A 20,944-nucleotide genomic window follows, 5' to 3' on the forward strand; every position below is an offset into this window, starting at 1 on the left:
TAGGATTTACTGGAAGTAGCGAAGTTCACTTCTCCATGGGCCACCAAGGCCCCCAAAGGGTCAACGATAGCAAGATCTTTCGGATCTTATTGGAGATGAGTATCAACATGGCCATCAGATGCAAATCGCGGTTGTCACTGACTTTCTTCAACTAGTTGGTAGAGTATGTAGAGTTTAAGGTAGACTTCCACTCTGTCTCCATGTGTGCACGGAAGCACCCTAAGAAAAGGTGGTATGACCTTCCAAACCTCACCGCAAACGATGCAATCACAACAGTCCTCAATCACTAGCCAGTAGTGTAGTGCACAACCTCAGACTTGACAGCTAGGTCTAGCAAGTTTGCAGCGAAGCATAAGAAGGAAGAGGTCATACTAAAGATGCAACAGTTGGTTGAGAAGAGGCAGAAAGAGGTTGAGGATAAAGCCAAAGCGGAGTGCGCTACCAAAAAGAAAACAGAAGGGTAGGAAGACGAGGAGGAGCACGACTCCGACAGGAGTTAGAAATCTCCTTCCCCGAAGACAACAGAGGAAGAGTAGGAATCTGGCCAAGGAGGAGTAGACTTGGAGATTACTCTGTTTCGGGTCAAGTGCAATAGGTAGCAGGAGAAAACAAGGCTATGGAAGAGGTACAAGGCCAGAAAAATGTCCCTTGACCAAATCACCTTGATAGAGGGTGATTTGAATGACATTGGCGATGTGGTGAGGGATGCGACCACAAAATTGCTCAGCAGTTCAAGAAGAAGCAACAACAAGCCTTGGGTTCCATTGAAACAGGTCTATGCAAGCTATATATCGAGGTGTCACAAGTACAGACTAGTGTGGGGAAAAGTAGTGCAGTTTAAACTAGTTTGGCACCTATAACGTTGGAGGCAACATGAATGGTGCGCAAACTGCATCCTTGGGCCATAGTGATGTTAGATGGAGTGCTGACTACAAAAGTAGAAATTGACAGGGCCAATGTTAGTGCCCTAAAGAGGATTGGGCTAAATTTGGCCGCGTTTCGAAGTGAAGCCCTTCACACCTTGCAAGATGGTGTGATCATGGAACTTCAAGCTCGAGAACAGCGCGCCCTGAATGTTATCAGTGACCAGAAGGTGAACAATGTTCAGTTGGCTACAAAGAAGAATTCTGCCTTTGATCTTCTTAAGGCCACCAGAGAAAAGAATGAGCACATGACCAAGGTGGTGGCTAAGGCATGAAAGACTATGCCAGAGCTGGATATTCCTGAAGATGCACCAGTGGATGTGAGAATTTAGAAGCTCGCTGCCAAAGTGTGCGAAGAAAGAATAGAGATGGCTAAGGTTCAATTTAATTGAACCTTAAAAATAAAGAGCTCAAGTTGAGGGCCTAGCCTTCGACTCCACCAGAGGTTAAAGGAAAACACATGACCTCTGTCAAATATGCAGTAGTAGCTATAGATGTTGCCATGAAGGAGTGTACTGTACTCTTCAAGCAATCGCTCGAAGTAGTCACCAACCTACAGGAGGATCCCACAGTGTAGAGGCTGGAGATAGAGGCGTGGGATCTGAAGTAGAGATATGATGAGGTTAAAGAAACATTGCGCACCATCGCCATTACACAAAGGTTAACGAAGTTACATGAAGCAAAGGCGTTGAAAGAACAGGTAGATGGAGCTCAGTGCAAGGAGATAGTACTCAAGGCTAGATTGGGGCCTTCGCTAGAGGAGGCCTATGTACTCACTGCCTCCATTGAAGGGAAATTGGCCAGTCTGCAGGCGACACAGAAGAAAATATAAGCAGATAGCATAGAGTCAGTGACAGAGTAGCTGGTCGAGCAGGTGAAGCAGGTAGCAATACAGTGCACTGCTGAAGTCGCAATGGTACAAGTGGAGCTGGGAGGTCTTTGCAATAAGATCTCCATGCCAGCAGAGTGACTTGTGGGAAAGTCACTAGATTTTTGTTCAGGGCTTGTTGGGAACAGGCCCCTTGGGGTCAATTTTTGGGTTAAAAGCCCAAGTTTCGGGGCTAAAGGCCCAAGTTTTGTGTAAAGAATGTAAAGTCTCTGCATTTTGTGGTTGCAGAGCATGAAGATGTAAGCAGTCAAAAAGGGTTTCCACCCTTAGTTTAGATAGTTTGTGTCAACTTGATGAGATATTCCCTAGGTCCGTAAACCATGGGATTGTATAAAAAGGGAGTCTTAGAAGAGTCTAAGGCAGTTCATAAGTTTTTGTGGAGTTCTGAGTAAGTTCATGGGTGTGTGAGTGCTAAGAGTGAAGAGCCTTAGCATAGGAAGAGATTCTGCAGCTGAGTGCGCAAAGGCCTAGGGTAGAAGACCATAGCTGAGTGTGCGGACTCCTACAGCTGAGTGCAGAGGGTAGTTAGGGTTTGTACTAGAAATAGGGATTATCAATAAAGAGAAGTATTCTCAAATTACCTGTGCATTTTACTTCTATTAATTTCATACGATTATGTTATATTGAATACTGGGTTTATGTAAGACTATTGTCATGTGTAAATATATATGTTTCTCTTTATTATATGAGCACAAGTAAGAATATCTATTTACGCACGATAATTATAATTACCTGTTAATACAGTACGAAACTAAGAGAATCTAAGTAAATGCAGAAGTAAGAGTAATTACAGAGGCACTTAAGTCCCTGATCTATCTATTTAGGCTATGCAAAGGATGATTAGAGACTTTCGCGGAGGCTTCAAGGATGAATAAGAGAAATACTTTGATAAGCCCTAAAGGCCTTATTAGTCTGCGCGATGGAAGGGTTAGGGCATATAACCGACATCACAACCATCTCAGGGTGCGGAAACTTGGTTCCTACATCCCCCCATACTGCTTTGGGTGAGATTTTAGTCTACGAAACATGGATTAATGCCAAAAGGGCCAGTAGTGTAGGGATTTTCTTGGCTACTTAATGTTGAACCTAAGTCAAGGCCCATCAAGACAACAAATGGTTCTGTTGTCGGGACCGGGATTTGCATAATGAGATGTTTGATGTCGCATCAGTGGAATCCAACTAAGAAAGAGATTGAAGACTGGTTGGACATAAAAGTCCACGAATTCACGACACAAGAAAATAGGAATCCATGATTGACGAAAGAACAATGGTTGGATAGATATTTGTACATAGAGATACACAAAATCTTCATCTGTTCCTTCCTGGTTGAATTATACAAGTGGATCACGAAGTTGGCAGACGACCAAGGAAGGTGGAGGCTTGACGGTCAAATTATTTGGACAAAAAAGTTAGTGTGGAGATTGGAAGCCTCTGAAGATAGGATCACGCGCACTATTGATCATTCGCTCAATCGTATCATAGGAGGATTTGTGACAGAGTTCGCAGTCAATACTTCAGTCAGTTATAGCGAAGCAAAGTGCCACTTCTTCAAGGGGCCGCGAGGTAAGTATTTAAAATCATGAAATATTTGGATTCAGATGCTATTGTACGAAAAGTGGGTTATGCAGTTACCTTGATGTTTGGCGCTATGCAAAGTGGAAGGACCTTTAGGGACTTTCAGGGATAGTGGAGGTGGCAGTGGTGTGGGTGAGGGTGTAAGTGTTGGAGGTAAAAATGGAGGTAGCGTGGGTGGATGAGGTATTCATGGGAACCATTGCTTTATCAACTAAATAATGCTCTATGGAGAAGCCTGTGTTGCTCCCTCATCATCACTCAGAGGAGGTTCAATCAGCAAGCTATATTCAGGGCCTTTTCTTCCTTCGTCCCTGAAATTCCTTCCACTTCACATAGCCCCAAACATCAAGGTAACTGCATAACCTGCTTTCTACAGAAGCGGTTCTTTGAAGAAGCGACGCTTTGCTTCGTTGTAACTACCCAAAGGATTGACCACGAACTCTATCACAAATCCACCTATGATACGATTGAGCCAATGATCGACAATGTGCACGATCGTATCTTTAGAGGCTTCCAATCTTTGCACTATCTCCGGGGTCCAGACAATCCAACCGTCAAGCCTCGACCTTCCTTGGTCATTTTCCAACTTCGTGATCCACTCGTATAATTCAACTGGGAAGGAACATAAGAAGATTTCATGTATCTCTCTGTATAGATATCTGTCCAACCATTGTTCCTTTGTCAATCACGGATTCCTGTTTTCCTGCGCCACAAATTCATGGATCTTTCTATCCAACTAGTCTTCGATCTCTTTCTTAGTTGGATTCCAATGATGTGACATCACACATCTTGTTATGCAGATCCCAGTCCTGGAAACAAAACCATTTTCGAATTCAAGCTTCTGTGATCCATAACTTGTTAATTCATGAAAATTTTCAGAAAAAATCACAGAGAGAGTATTTGGTCGACGTGTTTCGAAGCAGCCGGTTTGGTTCATCTTCAAGACAAGATGAAGAGACAAATCTTAGAGGAAGGTTAAATAAGAAGATAGGTCAACCTAACAGTTAGAGGAAAACGATTATATTTGACTGGGGAGGGAAAATTATACATATAATATTATAAACCAACTAAACGGTTATATATGACTAGGGAAGGGGATTACTTTAAATTGTTTAAATACCTAATAAATAATAATTTAATTTATTTGAATAACTATTTAATATATTATTTAAATTATTCATTCCTTATTTAGTAATTAATATTATTTATTTATTTATTTGATTTTCCAATTAGCAAAAAATGAGTAAATAAAATAAAATAAAAATATACAAATAGCTAAATAAATAAACTAACCTAAATAAAATATAAAATAAAATAAATAATAAAAGGGAAAAATAAATTAAAATGCACTCAAAAAATTGATAAAAATATATAAAAATAAAAAGTGAGGGTGTTCTTATAAATAAATAAATAAATGAAATAAAAATAAAAATATAACTAATTATTAAATAAACAAAAAAATATGTAAAAGTAAAATAAATAAATAAATAATAAAAGGGGATAAATAAAAATCAATAAATAATAACGATAAAGATAATATTACTAAAAAACAATAAAAATAAATAAAAGGAGAGGGTAATCCTCTATAAAAGAGGGGAAAATAGCATGAAACAAACAAAGAAAAGGATAGAGAGCTCAAGTAAAGAGGAGACAGACTAAGAAGAGAGGGTGGGAATCCAGCAACTACTAATATTCCAAGGGACAACAGAGAAGATTGCAAGAATCTTGAAGAAACATAATGTTCCCTCAACCTTTAGACCCCTCAACACCATTAGAAGCTCCCTAAAGTTAGTTAAATACTTGGTGAACCCTATGGATTTGAAAGGTGTATATGTCATCCCATGTTCGTGTGGGACACAACTAAATCAACATGTCACTGAAACCCTATCAACTAAAACTTAATCAAAACTCAACCAATCAATTGAAACAGTCAGATCAATGTAACAAGAACATCAAACATCATAATGCATATCAGATAAACCTGATCTTGTTACTATAAACCATGATCAACCATTTGCCAAAAATGTATACGCTACATCATAGTAGAAAACCTGCGTGTGTACCCACCTTTCATGAATCATACCCATGTACATATCTTAAACCTCTGAAAATTGAAAACCAGACAATTGCCATCCTGAAATAAACACTGAATCATACTCAGATCTACTACAACATTTTGAATATAAATAAAAGTTTATTTAAAATAAAATGGAATTAATGAAATTAAAAATAAATTACAATAAAGTTTATGTATATTATCATTATCATTTACTTAATTGTTATTTTAACAAAATTTTAAAATAAACATTAAAATATAATGAAAATATAATTTAAATAAAAGTTTATTTAGAACAAAATGAAATTAATTAAATAAAAATTAATGATAATAAAAGTTATATGATGATGATGATGATGGTTAACGTTCGCTAAGAACAAACCTTTGCTTTATAGTTATTTTAATAAAACATTCAAAATAAAGTTTAAAATAAAATGAAATTAATCACAATAAAACTTTATATATATTATCATTGACTTTTATCTTAATAAATAAGCCCTTATATTAACTAAGTTATCCATTTTTGGATCAGTCTATATTGACTTTCGAGTAAAACAAAAATTGCTATAATAACATAATTAATTATGTTAATTATTATTGTATTATTAAGCTATTAAAGGTAAATAAAATAAAAATTAAAATATGTAATAAAGTATTTATTCCAAATCATTATTTTTACTTTCTATTGTTTTTTCACATATTTTCACATATTGAACTATTGGTCGGCTCCCTCCTTCATCTTTCCAAAAAACCCTATTTATTCCCTCCCTCTGGCTCTCTTTGTTGCAAGTTTTTCCTGATGATGGGTCATGGTATTGACTCGAAACATCAATAACAAAAATGAATATTGTGGTCACTTCAAGATCTAAAAATCAAAATCCTCACCATAGAAATCTCCAAACTCTCAATAAAATGCCTGTTCATGGCATATCTATGATACTATTAGTGATTCAAGTCTTGTGATCTGATTTTTTAAACACCTCACACTCGCTCGGAGGCTCCCCTGAGGACGTGTGAGAGATAATATATATGTATTTTTCTTCTTTGATTTTATTTATTTATGCTCTGCAACTAGATTAAATTTTATTTTATTTAGTTGTTCATTTAAATTCTTTGTTTCATTTCAACGCTCTGTTTTTAAACTATAATTATGCGAATTCACGTTTTGTTCTTTACAATTCAAGTGCTTAATAAAATTACTAGCTTAGTCTCATATTTATGCTTGATAGGCTATGATTAGATTTGGTTTAATGCACACATTGGTAATCTCTTAAATCTTTATGCACTTTACCTACTCTTTAGTTTTTGTTTTCTAGAATAGTTTCAATTCCGAGTCTTGTAGATTTTTTATTAACTCTTCTTTGTTAAACACACATGGGCAGCAAGAGAAATATGAAAGATAAATCATGAGAGTACAATTTTTATTAACAAATGATTTACATTTATAGTACAATATGTGACCATTGGGTTCCACATCCCAAGGTCTCTTGGACTACTTAGTCTATTCAGCTTCCACACTGACCCATTTAGGATTAGGTGTCCAACATTCCCCCCCTTAATCTGAAGGGTTATGTATGAGTCCAAGAAGAGAGATGTAATACAAAATGTGAAAAAATGCATGGCAGCACAAGGCTAAATGTGCTCTCTGAAATGTTGGTATAAAGGGCGGTGGTTTAAGGATGACCACCAACATTGGAATGCTTAGTGCAGTTCTTGGAACTCTTCCAAAACTGGCAAGAAGCTAAAGTCTTCTACTAGAGGAAGTGCTCCTATTGTTTTGAAGGGGGAAACCTTCAACCAATAAAGGGAGGTCTCATCCCGCATAAAAGGGAGAACTTCAACCTGAAAAGGGAAGTCTCAACCTGTGATGGTTTAAGGATGACCAACAACTCTGGAATGCTTAATGAAATTCCTAGAATTCTTCCAAAACTAGCAAGAAGCTGGAGTCTTCTGCTAGAGGAAGTGTTCTCAATTTTGCTCCTGGAATTCTTCCGAAACTGGCAAGAAGCTGAAGTCTTCTGCTAGAGGAAGTGTCCCAGATTGCCAACTGATGGCATGTTCAGGGGCATCTTTGTCTTTGGCTACAACTCTGAAACTGGTGTGGCAGGTTGTGGCTCAGGCTCGCTTGATGTGGCTTTGAAGCTTGTAGATGACCATCATTTCCCCCCTGTCAGACACAAGGTGAGATGATGGAGAAAAATCAACTGCAAGACTGTTCAATACTCTGGAACAAATTCTGACATGTGTTTGGAATATCTTCTTGGCTGTTGATGCCCATTGCTAAGAAGCGATCCATCCAAGATGAATCTTTGTTCTTGCAGGACGTTTATTTTTGAAGCATCTGTTTGAAGAATGACTGGTTTTATGACAGTGCTTACATGGATGAAGATCAAAACAATGATCTTTCAAATGGCCAACTCGGTCACAGTATTGGAATTTCACAATCTGTTGTTGTTGTCACTGCTGTGGAAGAGGGGCAGAATCTGCAACAGCTGAAGCTAAACTGACATGAGGAGCAGGTGAACTGTCATGAATGAATCCAGCACTCTGAAACTGAATGGGCTTGGCATAGTCTGAAATATGAAAGGAAAAGTCCTTGTCATATCCAAGACCAGTTCTGTGCTTGTTGTGGACAAGATGTTCCCAAGGTCTTATGATGGGCTTGGGAAGTGCAAACTGAGTTTCTACATCTGCATGTACAATTGCTGCTTTATTGGGCACTGGATCTGAATGAACTTTAACAATATTGTCTTGCTGTTTATGGGAGTCTGTGTCATTGTTGTGAACAAAAATAGGTTCAGAATGATGACTCCTCTATTTTAATTCTTCTTGCTGTAGTTTTGTCTCAAGCTGCAAAAACTCAATATTCTCGTGTGCATTTTGTAGACATATTTTAATATTGAATAGAGAGGTTTTGTTGATCTTAACCATCTCATCAACAATGGAATGTATCAGAGTATTTAGCAGCTCTAATGCATTATCAAGTCTGGTCATTTTCTTCATTATCTTATACGTTAAAGAAACTGATCACAACTATCAACCAGTGAAGAAGAAGCAACAATCACTCACAATTCAATGTCACTGCAATATCCTTTATAAATGTCAGCAAATGATCAGTCTGCAACATAAAAGATTACAATCAGCCCACCAAACTCTTTATGCATCAGTGGAATCAAGGAATCAATGCACTATAATGAGTTTTAAATACAATGCTACATAGGAGATTTATGAAATCTAATTTTACTGTTAAAAATGACAACAAATAGGTTGTACATCAATTCAATAATGTTAGCTCAACTATATCGTGGAGATGCCTCTGATGATTGTGAATGTTCAACGAAGGCTTCAATTCTCTTAACCGAACGTTCAACTTCATCAAGTTTATGGGTAAGTAGCATGTCACCAGAACCTAATGAACCAGCCTCATGCAGAACCTTTTAAGGTGAATCAGGAATCCGCTGAATGAATGACAAGACACAGCTCCATCTTGAATAGGCCGGATACCAAAAAGATGTAAACAGAATTCATCAAAATTTGAGGATGCCGCAGCAGTTGAGCACAAGGATCCACTTCGTATTGATTTATAAACCAGTGCCCAATCCATCTCTCAAGCGATGCCAAGTGTGTGCGTATAACTGTATACATCAGGTAGCTATTAAACAAATTGTCAATGCGTGCACTGATACACTTTACTCGAACTGTATGGCCTTCATTTTTATCTTTGTCCAATGGTCTCGGCTCGGCAAGAACACTACACCCTCACTTGAAAAATAACGTAAGATTACATTCAACATCAAGTGTGGTTGGTAAAGGCATTGCCATGAACAACAACGGTAAGGTGGAACAACAAAGAGCAGGTGAAAATCTGGTAAGGAGTATATAACAGGTGAGCAGCTATTAGAATCCTCCAGGACGGGCGTTTTAATAGTTTAAAGGTTATATATTTTTGCACGCACTAAAGACAACAGTGCCCATTCGGACTCAAATACAAAGATAAACTATTTAAGCAATCAGACAAATCATATAATCGTTGTGATGTTATCCTCCGATTGTCATAAATTGATACAATCCACAATATCCACCAGCTTCATAAGAGTCTGTCAGTTGAATGTCAGGCGACCAATGTTTAGCAGAATGTCCAACGCATGTCAGGTGAATGTCAGGCGATGGTTTAATGCTAAGCGCGGATTTTATAAATGGAATATGGCAGAGAATAGAGCACAGGTACAGAGAGCACAGGTACGGTAGATAGAATGCAGGTAATGTCAGATAGGGAGTCTTAAAATAGCTAGATTCAGGTGCAGCGTATACAGTGCCAAAGGTTAGGTAGGAGAGGTAGCAGATTTCTGGCAGACAATGAATTAATGGAGAGTTACAAGTAATGGACAGAACTGGTAGGTTTACACACAGTAAAACGCTTTATAAGGTGGCAATTCTGCTCAATTCTGATTAGGAGAAAGGTAGAGCTGACATATATATAGAGACCACAGAACAAGTGGCTCAAATTGGAGCAGGACCAGCAATCGCCTGCTCTGATACCATGTTAAACACACATGGGCAGCAAGAGAAATATGAAAGATAAATCATGAGAGTACAATTTTTATTAACAAATGATTTAAATTTATAGTACAATATGTGACCATTAGGTTCCACATCCCAAGGTCTCTTGGACTACTTAGTCTATTCAGCTTCCACACTAACCCATTTAGGATTAGGTGTCCAACATTCTTTCACAGTTTGACATTTCAAAATGAATTTCAAATCTCGTACATTAAATTTACTTCAAGATTCATAGATTAAAATTGGAGTACATTCATATAATAGATTTACTTCAAAGTTTCATAGAATATATTTCTTTTCCAAGTCAAATAGAGTAAATATATCTTTTGAAGTTCCACACAGTTAGATTTCATTTCATTTTTCAACAAAATAGGATGTTAAATCTTTCACATTAGTATGGTTTTCTTTGAATTCATATAATTTTCAAGTCTTGAATCTCGTAATTTACTTTGATCTCTGAGAAAGAATACGTGCATGTGCTTACTAAATATTTTGTCATAAGTAGGATTAATTTTCATCTAGTAATTAGAATCATTTTCTCAAAGTTAAAAGTTGATCACCTAACATATATATAATGAAATTATATTTTGCATGTTCATGAACCCTGGATTGATAATTTAATGTAAACTAGTTTAAGTAACAATTAAATTATTGAACATTATTATGATTAGTGGTGGTTGATGATCATCATATTGAGGATTATTTCTTGTATGAAGACATGAACCTTGATGAAGGTTCATATGAAGGAAGTGAAGAGTTCGTGAAGCAACGACTTGAGCAACAACTGAGCTTGATGGCTTCATGATGTTTTCAAATTGGAGAGTAAGTTTTTTGAGTCAAGTTTTTGTTGAGTGTGACAACCATTTTGAAGTGGCAGAGGATGTCAAGCACCTGGCTTGACTGTGCCCAAGAGGTGCACCTAAGATAGCTCAGATGAAGTGATCCATTAGACACTTCATTAGGCACAAAACAAGAGATGTGAATGCCCTATGCATGGCTGCACAAAGGTGGGGTATCTAGGTGTCAGCATGGGCATTACGTAACATGCACAAAAGGCGATGGGTGGGAAATATTGATCACATATGCACGATGAGGATCTGGAAATGGCATGCATGACGTGTGTGGGCGAGATGTGTAGTTGAAGGAAGAATGGTTAGGAAAATACTTATGAATTGAAAGCAATGAGTGAGACATGCATCACATAATAGCATGGAAACCTACACCTTGGGCACGACCACACAATGTTGGGGCACATGGGTTCCCAAATGGGTGTCACGTGTTGTGGATAGCAAGGCACATGGTAAGGGGTGCACTCACAAGACACATGATTAGTCAAATTTCCATGATGAATGAGTGTCGACCCAAGTTAATATACAAGGAATTGGACGTATAAATAGTAGAATCCTGCATGATGAAGAGAACCAATGAAGAGATCATATGTGATTTCACACATGAAGAAGAGGACTGCAAGTTGAAGGTTTTGGGCACAAGGAAAATAATAGCTAAGGAAAAAGGAAGAATATAGGGTAGTGATGCTCACCTAGCAATCCTGAATGAAGAAGTATTTCTGAATGTTTATAAGGGTTGGGTTGTCTGTGGATCACCCAAGGGAATAAACTTATGGGTTAAAAGTGAAATCCATAAGGTTGTGCATGAATTGTGTTTTTTCTGAAGTTTTCGAAACTATGTTGGGTTACGCCAATGAGTGCCTACAATTGTAAAGTATTTTAACATATTTTAAGTTTCGAAGTTAATATAAAAGGGGATAAGTTGTTATTGGGAGTTTGCCCCTCCCATCGCATATACTTGTATCTATTGAAGTTTTGTTGTATTTCCATTTTTATTAGTGAATTTTTATAGATCGCACATTAAATAAATGTTAATAAATTAAATGAACTAAAGTAAATGGATCTTGAATAATTGGTTAATCATTGAAGTTATTACGACTATTGCATTGGAATCATTCTAAAAACTTAATTTCTAAAAGTTGAATTCGTAAAGACACACAGGGCAGAGGCATAGTCCAAGAGAAATTAGTTGAGTGCCTTGATACAAAATCTCACCAGTCTCGCACACCTATGGAGACCATTGCTAGGGTTGTGAAAGATGATATTATAGTTAGATAATAGTGGCCTACTCTTTACAAGGATACAAATTCTATTGTAAGAACCTGTTTAGAATGTCAAATGTTTACTTGCAATAAGAAGCTTAAATCTCTACCATTAAAGTCTATCAAAGTTCAAGCTCCACTCCAATGGTGTGGATTAGACTTCATTGGAGAGATATATCCAAATTCTAGTGCTCAAAACTAATATATATTTAGTTCCACCAATTATTTCATAAAGTGGGTCGAATTTATTCTCACCCAAAAGTTTGATGACAAAGTTATGATCACTTTCTTAGAAGATTGCATTCTCTCTAGATTTGGACGTCCTATAAGGATGATCACAAGTAATGCCCAAACTTTCAAATCTTCTAGAGTGATACAGTTCTAACAAGACTAAAATATAGAGTTGGTGCATTCTACAACTTATTATCCTTAGGGAATGGAATGACTGAATCTTAAAATAAAAATATGATAAGAATCATTAAAGGATGCTAGAAATAAATTAAAAAATTTAGGATTCCAACCTAAAATACACACTCTGGAGAAATAGAATCAATAATAAGAGAGCTATCAACATGTCTTGATACACTAGTGGGCCTACAGTGTTGAATCTGGAATGGTATGTCAATTTTTTTTAAGGTTGTATGGCATGTGCATACATGTTGACAGAGAGTTGAAATATATATATCACACAATACTCTATTTATTTTTGAAGACTAGTCAACATATATATTGTATGATAGTGGTGTGAAATTTTTGTATGGTTAGCCTTATATAGTGCATGGTGCGGTGAGCGTACTATAAGATTTATGCGTTAAAAATGATGCGATTAGTGGTTCTTTTTAATGCTGAGGGCATGAATGCTCGATATATCATATCAGAGAAGGTTGAAAATATGATGGTATGTGATGGTATGTCATATATTATGAATGGTGAGTGGTAATATAATAATATTATAGGAGTGGTGATATTCTATATGGATAGAATATAACTTTTCTCTTTGTATATTAAATCAATTTCTTACCTAATCAAGAAGGAAAATAAGGCTGCATTATTTTGAAGCACATATTCCTTCTTTTAAAAATGCATTCACTAATTTCTATTATGGGAGTAGTTCTCACTGGCAAGGAGAACTATCTTGAGTGTCTTGGAAGATAAAAAACACCCTTATTTTCAATGAGTTGTTGAAAGGAGTGTGTGTTGGAGATGGAGACAAAGAGCCAGAACAACCTTCCTCAGACAAGGAATTTGTCATTAGGGAAAATAAGAACAACAAGGATTATGCATTGATTGCAGCATCAGTAAATGAAGAAGTGAGTCACCATATTTCACCATTTTCAAGTGCTTTCGAAGCCTTACAAAAACTGAAGGACCTCTATGACTCACACTCTGCACTTGAAGTTGTTCAACTCATGATGAAACTCTTCACCCTTGAATTACAAAATAATGATCCTCTTGCTCTTGCATCAAAAGTTAAATCTGTAATGCATGATATCAAACTCACTAATGTTGAGCTGGATATTCCTCTCATATCTTTTCTCAAGGCACTTTATCGCACTTACTCAAATTATCTTGAGTCATTGCAAGCAAATGGAAACCTTAAAGATATTACCTTTGACTCCCTTGTGAAAAAATTTGCTGAAAGAGAGAAAGCTTTTGGGAAGAAGACAGTGCTAGAGTCTTCTGAAGAGGCTATGTGCCTTGCTCATAAAGAAAAGAATCTTGCTCAAGATTCTTCTAGAGGAAGAGGTGGTCGAAGAGGAAGAGGAATAAATTTTAGAGGGGGGGGGGGGGGGGGGCAGACACTATTAAGGAGAAAATTCAGATTTACACTACATATGTTGTAAAAGAGATAGATCACATGATGCATCCACATGCAAGTTACCTTGGGACAGAGCAAACCCTACATAAATGGTTAAAACAAACCCTAGCTAGTTGTTAAATGATCTCTTGCAAGTTACTGAAGATCATTTGCTCTTCTTTCTCACTCCATTCATCTTGAGTTTGTCAAATCCCATTCCCTCCCCCTAAAATCATCAAAATTCACTGCCCAAACCCCACTCCCACTTACCAAGCCCTAGCCCTATACCCTACTCCCAAACCCTAACTCCCACATCCTACTCCTTCACTACATCCACTTCACCATCAAACCCATTTTCTCACATTCATAACACTATTCACTTCCCTCATTTCCCAGAAGAAACCCTTCCTCCTAGCATTGACTTCCTTATACACACTGCTTACCTCATATTTCAAAATCTCTTCATACTCATTTGCTTTCACTTCAAATTCATAAGCATGGAGACAGATTCAGATTATGAGAGGGAAGAGGAAACTCTCAATGATTCTTCTAGAGAAGCTCATGTACCAAGAAAGCCACACAAACGGGGAAAGATCATCTAGGAGGAGCCCACCACTCTGACATAATTACTTGCTTTCCCTCTTGTTGTAGCTAGCTTTAAACACCAGTCTTGTTATCAATTTTGTGAAATGGTAGAGAGGGTGAAATTTCATCATGAGCTTGCTAGGTTGTTTGTTATTCATCTCCACAATGGCTAGGTGAACCTTGCTGGTGTCTCTTTCACCTTGACACCCACCACCATTTTAGCAGCAACAGGCATCCCTAATGTAGGTGAATAGTGGAAAAAGGGGAAGCATATGGACAGAGAACATTATGAGCCTTACATTAAGGCTAGATATCATAGGCAAATCAACAGGGTTTTTCCTTTCAAATACTTGTAGAAAACTTATGCTCCTCTCATGAAACTCATCATCAAGTATTTCACCTGTGAAGGAAGGTTTTTCCCACCTATTTACATATCATATCAGGTTGTTGATGCATTTCACAAGAGTAAGGATGATGAACCTCCCATACTTTATATGCAGGAATATTGAGAAGATGGCTCACTATGTGTAAAGGAAACCTCTTCCTCAACAATTCAATAGCATTTACCACTTTGAACTGATTAAAATTGTTGTCTTGCATTAGCTAAACTTTCTGAACATACCTGGGACACTCTTATTGTCCATGAGATTTTCAAAGGCCCTCAGGTGATCCCATCAGTCTCTCAAGAGGAAGGGGGACCATCAAGACAGCCAGGTGTTTAGGTTCATGAGACAAAAACTACAGGTGTGCTGGTGTTTGTCACCTATGAGAGAGGCACCAGGAGGCTTTTTGCTGCTGCCAAGTGAGTACTATCTCCACTAGGGGTGGAAGGGGTCTCGTTTTCTTCACCGAACCACAGGAAGATGCTATCTTCATCAGGGGTGAAAGGGGCTTTTCCTTCTTCTCCAGCTAAACAAGTACAGAGTAGAGACAAAGGAAAGAAAAAGATGCATGAGAAGAGCCCTCCTGAAGGGCAAGACAAGGATTTTATTTTGATTGAGGAGGATGTCATTGATTTGGGCTCTCAAAGCTCAAGACTCAAGGACATGATTATCAAAGAGAAGGAAGATGAAATTCAAGCCTTATCACTTAACCTTGAGAGGGCCAAATGGATCATCAACTATCTTGAGTAGGAAGACAAGAAACTGGAAGATAAGCAAGCTATTATGGAGCTGAGAGAAATAGGAAAATGGAAAAGAAAAGAAAGATCAAGATAACCTCCCTTAAGCAAGAAATTGAGGCTAACCGAGAATCATGGTTGGAGAGTGCAAACATTCACCTTGAGAAGATGCTTGAAAAATCCAACAAAGAGAAGAAAATGCTACTGCATATGGCCTATCACTACCTAGCCCAGAAGAAGATTTGCAAAACAAGGGTAAAGAGTCTAAAAGCTAGGTTAAGGAGAGCCTTGAGGGCCAAGAAAGAGTAAGATAAACTCAAGATCTTGGCTAAAGCATCATTAGCTCATCAAAGCACTTAGCAAGGGTCAATCATGCCAAATTTCAAGAAATTTGGAGAAAGTTTTGTCAATTTTGAAAATTTTAATGCAAAAAACAGGCTTTTTCAATAGGCGCGTAGCGCCGGTGATGCTGCGCTTTTATTTGGGACACTTTCTTGCAAAAAAGTTTATATTTTTGGAATCAACATGGAAAAATATGGAAGCTCAAAAATGGCTAAGAATTTTGGACAAGTTCTAGGTCTCCAAAAGGGAAAAAAACACCCAAAAAGTGCCCTCTCTGCCACCTTTTTGCCACACAGGAAGCAGCCTTGGGAGAATCAATTTTTGGAGGGGCAAATGGACTCCAAATTCAGAAGTTCAAGTTGTTCCAGAAAGTAGACTCATCATTATTTCCAGCAAGCTATCCTACATCTAATTTAGATTCCGGGAAGCCTTCTAAAATTGGCCTAGAAAAAGCATCGCTCATAGGATTAGTGGTGCTACACATAGGATGAATTTTGCCAGTTTTGGTTGATTTTTCAGATTTTACCTAGTTTTCTCTACAGTTGACTTTTTCTTGCTCTCTTGGTGAAATTAGCATGGTAAATGATGTAACTTTTTGTAATTATGGATGTAAAACACTTAATACGGTAGATACATCAATCCAAAGGGGGTTTTGAGCTGAATGAATTGGTTTCCTTGGTTTTATAGGCAAGATGTTCCACTTCATATATTCCTGTTCTTAGTTTAGATATGGTTGAAACCACCCATTTTTTCATGGATTCGACCTTGATAGCTAGCTTAAGTAGTTTCCTTACCTATGTCATGTACTTTTGGATTCATTTGTAAAGGTTGGATTTTGGCAGAAGTGTTGGACTCACTAAACATTTGTATCTGCAGTTTGGCAAGGAATAAAACCAAGTTTCACACCTATTTTTGTGGGATTCTTGTGACAGTGAGTTTATGTATTGTTTCTTCTTTGTAATGAGTTTTTTTTGATGTTTTATATGTATCCACGACTCTCTCTCTTCTAAACTAAATGATTGAAGGTGAATAGATGAAATACACTAATTTACAATGCTTTGTCTTGGGAATGCATTTGATTTTCAATGTTTTCACTATTTGAAGAGGATTCATGGTTTCTTATGTCCTCCTCAACTCCTCATATATCTTACTCTACCATCTCAATCCATTGCTAGTACATAAACTCTTGTCTACCTTGCTCCACAGGACATGATTGTATCCTTGAGTTGATTTCCCAGACCCAATCTGCCTTCTCTAATTGATCCAGCAACCAAAACTTAAAATCAAACCAGAAACCCTAATCTATTATAGCTAGCCTAAAATCAGCATTCATTTTAGTCATCTCAAGCCCTAGTTGCCAATATCCTAATTGAGATTGACAAGGAGAGAGCACTCTCTCGACCTAGTAGGGCTAGCTACCAGGTTAAGCGTGGTTTGATGTTACTCTAGACCTGCCTTCCTTCAGCTTGATGTAGATTTAGGCACTAACTAGTCTTTTCATGATTCACATTCCATAGCACATAAAAACTTGAACTCATTCATTCGGATTTATGTGGTCCAATGCCTGTTCCTCCTGTAAATGGAAATAAATATATGATGACATTTATTGATGACTACACCAGAATGTGTTGGGTTATTTATTGAAGAACAAATCAGATGCTTTTCAAACATTCAAGAACTTTCATATATGCATTGAAAATGATGCAAAATCTCATATTGGCTCTATTCACACTGATAATGGAAAAGAATACACTTCAAATGAATTTGAAAACTATCTTTGCCAACATGGGATCAAACATCAAACAACTGTGCCTTATAATCCCCAACAAAATGGAGTAGATAAAAGAATGAATAGGACAATCTTAAATATGGTACACTCCATGATGTTTTTCAAAAACGTAAAATTGATGTTTTGGGCTGATGCATCTCAATGTTCTGTATATGTAACGAATAGAAGTCCATATAATGCTATTAGAAACAAGACTCCTTATGAAATGTGGTATGGGAACATTCCTTCAGTAAAGCATCTCAAGGTCTTTGGTTCCACATATTATGCCCTGATACCGAAGGTACATAGAAACAAACTTCGTGCAAGAAGTTGCAAGTGTATCTTCTTGGGGTATTCAAACACCTCCAAAGCATACCATCTCTATGATGAAGTCAATAAAAATTTTGTTATATCTAGAGATGTAATATTTCTTGAATCATCCAAAACTAACAATGTTGTTGTGCTGCAACTTGATCGCTTGGATAGATTCACAAATGAAAAATGATTTCAAGAATTTGATAATCAGATTCCACATCTTGAAGGGGGGATTACTATACTAGATCAACCTGTGGAATCTTCTTTTGAAGCAGTGTCTCCCCCACATGAAACTCCAACAACGGATGATACTTTGAGTGATGTGATTGATATAATTGGGAGACTTAATCTTGATTCAGTCCCAACTCAATCAACGGAGCAACCTAGACAATCTAAGAAAGGTCCCCCAAAGTGGCTGACAAAGACACTTGAAAGTGTTCATCTTGATGAGGTTGGAAAGACAGGAACTAGAAATTCAAATTGGCAGAATGGAGGTGATGTAGATGACTCTGATTCACCTATTGATATGGATGTTTCTTATGATTGTGAAATGAATTTATCTACAGATTTTGAACCAACTTCCTTCAAAGAAGCTGCTTCTCATGCTGAATGGAAAGAAGCAATGCAAAAGGAGTATGATGCCCTGATAAAGAATGGCACTTGGAAGCTAGTTGATCCTTCATTAGGAACCAAACCAATTGGATGCAAGTGGGTCTACAAGAACAAGTACAAAGCTAATGACTCACTTGACAAGCAAAAAGCTAGGCTTGTGGAAAAAGGTTTCACAAAGAAGGAAGGGGTCGATTATGAGGAGACTTTTGCCCCGACAGCAAAATGGGCTACCATCCAGACACTCTTGCCTAGCAGCTCAGAACGGTTGGAAATTCCATCAAATGGATGTAAAAACTGCTTTCTTGAATGGAGATCTAAAAGAGAATGTTTTTATGTCCCTTCCTAAAGGATTTGCTGTGAAAGGAGATGAACATAAAGTATGCAAACTTGTGAAATCCTTATATAGCCTCAAATAAGCATCGCGAGCCTGGAATGAAAAACTAATTGAGCATCTTCTGAAAATTAATTTCAAACATTATGATCTTGATGATGCAACTTTGTTTGTCAAGAAGGTCGGCAAAACAGTTGTATATCTTGTTATATATGTAGATGATCCTTTGATGACAGGGAAAAATAAGAGCTACATTTCATCCACAAATAAGGAATTGAGGAAAGGTTTTGAAATGACTGATTTGGGCTATGTTCATTACTATCTTGGTATTCAAGTAACTCAACATCTGAAGTTCATATTCCTTTCTCAAAGTAAGTATTGGAGATCTGTTCAATAGGTTTGGCATGACATAATGCAATCCTCTGACTACTCCAATGGAACAAAACTTAAAGCTCACATCCATTGAAGGAAAAGAATTTGAGGATGCAAAAAAGTATAGATAGCTTGTAGGAAGTCTCAACTACTTAACTACTACCAGAGCATACATTTCATTTGTTGTTGGAATCATCTCCAGGTTTATGCAAAAGCATTGTGAGGGACATTGGTCTACTACAAAAATAGTTCTAAAGTATTGGAAGGGAACTCAAGACTTTGGAATCAAGTATACATAGGTGGCCGACTTCATCTTGATTGGATACTCGGATTCAAATTTCGATGGAGACAAATAAATAGCGGTATCTACTTCAGGTTATGCTATGAGTCTTGAATCAGGAGCTGTCTGCTAGATATCACGCAAACAATCAGTTCCACCAGATTCCACAACAGAGGTAGAATATGTGGCAGCAGCTGAGGCAATAGAAGAAATTGTGTGGCTCAAGAAAATTCTTGAAGATTTGCAAGTAAAACAAGTGCAATCGACTCCACTCATGATTAACAATACCTCAGCAATAAAATTGGCCAAGAACCAAAAGTTCCATGATCGAACGAAGCACATCAATACTAAATATCATCTAATTCGACATCATGTTCAGGCCAAAAGAATCCATCTCCACCATTGTTCCACTATTGAGCAAATTGCAGACATCTTTACCAAAGTGCTTAGAATAGAAACGATTGAAATATTCAGAACAATGCTTGGACTCACCAACATCCCTTCAGATTAAGGGGGGGAATGTTAACACCTAATCATAGGGATTGGGTGAACAACTGTAATTAGTGTAAATAAATAATAGAGAAGATGAAGAGTCATTGGGAGATGAACTGAACATAGTCCCCAGTGGAGTCAATGTTAGTATCAGTCTTTGCAGCCTTCCTCCAGTGATCAAACATGCTCTTACAAAGTGATTTTAAGGTGTCAAGGTCAAATTTTGTCATTTCAGTGAGTCTTCAAGCAAAATTTGGTCACTAGGTATTAGGTGTAGGGTTTCATTAGCGTTTCATAAAAAAGGTCTCCAAAATGTCCAATAACAGTCAGCAGGCACATGAGAAGGTTCCAGTACCAATAAAGTTAATAATAAGTTGCTTAGCAATGTATTTTTCCTCAAAACTCTGTTTTGAGGAAAAACAAAATATTCTAGGTTTTTATTGTATTAATTCATGTATTTTCAATTCTCTTGAATGTAAATTAGCTCAGAGGCAACCCTGGTCACCTTGCCAAGCTTCAGCTACTCCATCACCTGCAAGGTAAAAAGAAAATCAAAGAATTCAGTTCATCACAGGCAAAAATAAAGCAAATTGCCCAAAAACAAAGTTTGAAAAGCAAGTCAAATGCAAACATTACAAAGTGGGTTGTTGACAAGTGAAAACTTAAAATCTCTTGTATATAACTCATTGGTCATGTTCAAAGAGCTCATTTGCATTCAAAGAAGACATATTAAGCAAGAGAAGGTCGTGTTGGAGAAAGGAAGCAAGTTTGAAGCAAAACTGTGCAAATCCAAAGGTGCGGCGCACTGGGCAAGAG

The sequence above is a fragment of the Pinus tabuliformis genome, chromosome 3_2 (genome assembly GCF_031772625.1).
Source record: "Pinus tabuliformis cultivar Carrire ecotype Pingquan chromosome 3_2, CPIR1, whole genome shotgun sequence".
Classification (NCBI taxonomy): domain Eukaryota; kingdom Viridiplantae; phylum Streptophyta; class Pinopsida; order Pinales; family Pinaceae; genus Pinus; species Pinus tabuliformis.